The sequence below is a fragment of the Micropterus dolomieu genome, linkage group LG20, assembly GCF_021292245.1.
Source record: "Micropterus dolomieu isolate WLL.071019.BEF.003 ecotype Adirondacks linkage group LG20, ASM2129224v1, whole genome shotgun sequence".
Lineage (NCBI taxonomy): Eukaryota > Metazoa > Chordata > Actinopteri > Centrarchiformes > Centrarchidae > Micropterus > Micropterus dolomieu.
The window spans coordinates 32,773,332-32,776,461 of record NC_060169.1 but is presented as its reverse complement, the minus strand read 5'-3'; positions in this window follow the sequence as shown (position 1 = coordinate 32,776,461).

The window sequence follows — 3,130 nt, the reverse complement described above, 5'->3', positions numbered from 1 at the left end:
TTTAAGCCATAATTACATTATTCAGTGTTTTGTTCTTAAGAAAATCACTCTTGCTGTATCTTTTCTATCTAATTATACAAAGTCTAACCACACTGTCTGTATTGGCTTCTTAGTGGCCGTGTTTTAGCATGTTGAAACCAGCACAACGCACAGGAGGTTGTTTCTAGGTGATTCTAAATTGTACATGAACCTATATCCTACAATGTACAACCTACATGTGCCTTCTGTGGCACAATAGAATTTCATTAATTTCTGCATTTACATTTAGATACCTCACATGAGCTATATGTAGTTTTCAATGGCCACTAGCAGTGCGGTTTTCAGATTGCAAACCTGTTGCGTGTTTGTACGCGTGCTCGAACTCATGAGCGAGCATAATAAGAATCCATGCTCGTTGCATGACAACGTTACATTGACTGCATTTAGCTGATGTGATAAATCAGCATTAACTCCCATGCCGCTTTTTAATAACTATTTGTGTATCTTTCACCGGAGGCTCAGCAATGTGAGCACAGCTAAATGTATTGGATGATAACGAAAACAGTTGGTGAGCTAGACTAAATATTATAAATGAAATTGTTGCCACAGTTATAACAGTTAGACATAACAGTTACACTAGGTAACATTATTGTAGTGAATGGGTCTTCCACTGTGTTGTTCTGTGCAATTATCCTGCACTACTGAATATTATGTGGGTCACGTAAGTTAAAGTGACTGAGATGGTGGAGAAGCTGTATACCAGAGTATCGGTAAAACAACAATAAATTTTAATTGAATGTTATGAAGAGCGGCACATCTGTGTTAACATAGCTGGCTGCCCCTGCCTTGCATCACTAGGCCTACAGACTATTATAAACCAATCGTTCCACATCTTGCAGGCTAAAATCAAAACTTTTACATAATACCAGTGGTACACAGGATAGTAATGGGTCGAGTTAGCTGGTGAAGTAATGATGGAATATTGGAAAGCCATACAACTAAGTTATAGAATTTTGCACTGGATAACTACTCAACATTAGCCGACGAGCTAACATTATCTAACTTGAGCCAACTTAAGTATGTTTTCCAGTAATGTTAGTTTACCTGTCCAATAGGATGAAAGCCAAGTCTGGGTTGGTCAGTTTCAAAACAAAGCGGAGGTCTCTCCGTGACTGAAGACTTTCTGATTTCTGTGTTTGCACCCAATGTCAATCTGATTCTCATTTGGCCTGAAGTGCTCCAGTATATAAAACTTTATTGTTGGTTTTTATCCTTGCGTGGAGTTTCTGTTGGAGTCTGTGTTGTGCAGGGAGTCGTTTATTGGTTTTAGCAGACTCCATCTCATTAGCTGAGGCATTGTTTCTGTATGTTTGGTACAGATTCAGCAGAGGAGAGGCTCTGGAGCGCGCATGCCTGAAAATCCGACCTGGTGTCTTCGCATAGGAATGGGCATACTGGCCCTCAGAGGTAACTGAAAAACCTGGAAAGTGGACCGTTTAGTTTAGCGCAACTTTTAGTCCTAGGAACTACTTTTCAAGGAATGAGAAGGTTCCTTCAGCCCATTGTTGTCTGTGTTTCCATGTCAGTCTAAAGACCTAATTAGACTCTAAAGAAAGATTAGGCAAGTTAGTACCATGTACCATTTATTTTTATCAATAGAAATGGTCACAGCTGCATAACTCTATTGTTTTAACTTATTAAACACATCAGCTGCAATTCAGCGTAAGGACCTTTATTTGTTTTAACCTATGCAATCTCAATATGGTTTTAAAAACTGAGCTTTCCGGTGTATAATATTGAACTTGGCAGCCACTGCTTCCTCAGAGCATTGTAAATGAAAGAATATCGTAACACAAGCCTAAACATTGCCTTTTTACATTTACGTATAGTATAGTTTAGGAGTTAAATTTTTTATATCATCTGATTTCTCCCAAATCGATCATCTTGTTGATAGTGCTGCAGGCTCGCTGCGAATGACATTTGACTCTGTTGCAGAAAATACTAAAACAAAGACAATCAGCTCCATGGTATAATACTGAAACTCGCAAATTAAAGCAAATATCGCGGAAACTTGAGAAGAATTGGCGTTCCACCAAACTGGAAAATTCTTGTTTAATTTGGCAAGATAGTCTTAAAACTTATAGGAAGGTCCTCCGTAATGCCAGAGCAGCGTACTACTCGTCATTAATAGAGGAAAGTAGGAACAATCCCAGGTTTCTTTTCAGCACTGCAGCCAGGCTGACAGAGAGTCACAGCTCTATTGAGCCAAGTATTCCCATAGCTCTCAGTAGTTATGCTTCATGAGCTTCTTTAATGATAAAATTCTAACAATTAGAAACAAAATTCACCAAGACCTGCCCTCAACTGGCACTGACTTATCTCTAAACTCAGGAACCGTAGAAACAGCTGTAAAACCAGTTATATGTTTAGACTGCTTTGCTTCCCTCAATCTTTACCAACTAACTTCAATCATTTCTTCATCTAAACCATCAACCTGCCTCTTAGACCCCATCCCGACTAGGCTGCTTAAAGATGTTTTACCCTTAGTCAGCACCTCTATACTAGATATGATCAATCTATCTTTATCAACAGGCTATGTACCACAGTACTTTAAAGTAGCTGTAATTAAACCTCTTCTGAAAAAGCCCAAACTTGATCCGGATGTTTTAGCCAACTATAGACCTATATCTAACCATCCATTTCTCTCCTGGAGAGAAGATCCTGGAGAAAGCAGTCGCCAAACAGCTGTGTGACTTTCTACATAGCAATAGTTTATTTGAGGATTTTCAGTCAGGATTTAGAGCTCATCATAGCACAGAGACAGCACTGGTGAAAATTACTAATGACCTCCTAATTGCATCAGACAAAGGACTTGTCTCTGTACTGGTTTTATTAGATCTTAGTGCTGCATTTGATACCATTGACCATCAGATCCTATTGCAGAGACTGGAATATTTCATTGGCATTAAAGGAACAGCTCTAAGCTGGTTTAAGTCCTATTTATCAGATCGATTTCAGTTTGTACATGTTAACGATGAGTCCTCCATGCACGCCAAAGTTACTCATGGAGTTCCTCAAGGATCTGTCCTTGGACCAATCCTCTTCACTTTATATATGCTTCCTTTAGGCAATATTATCAGGAAGCATTCCA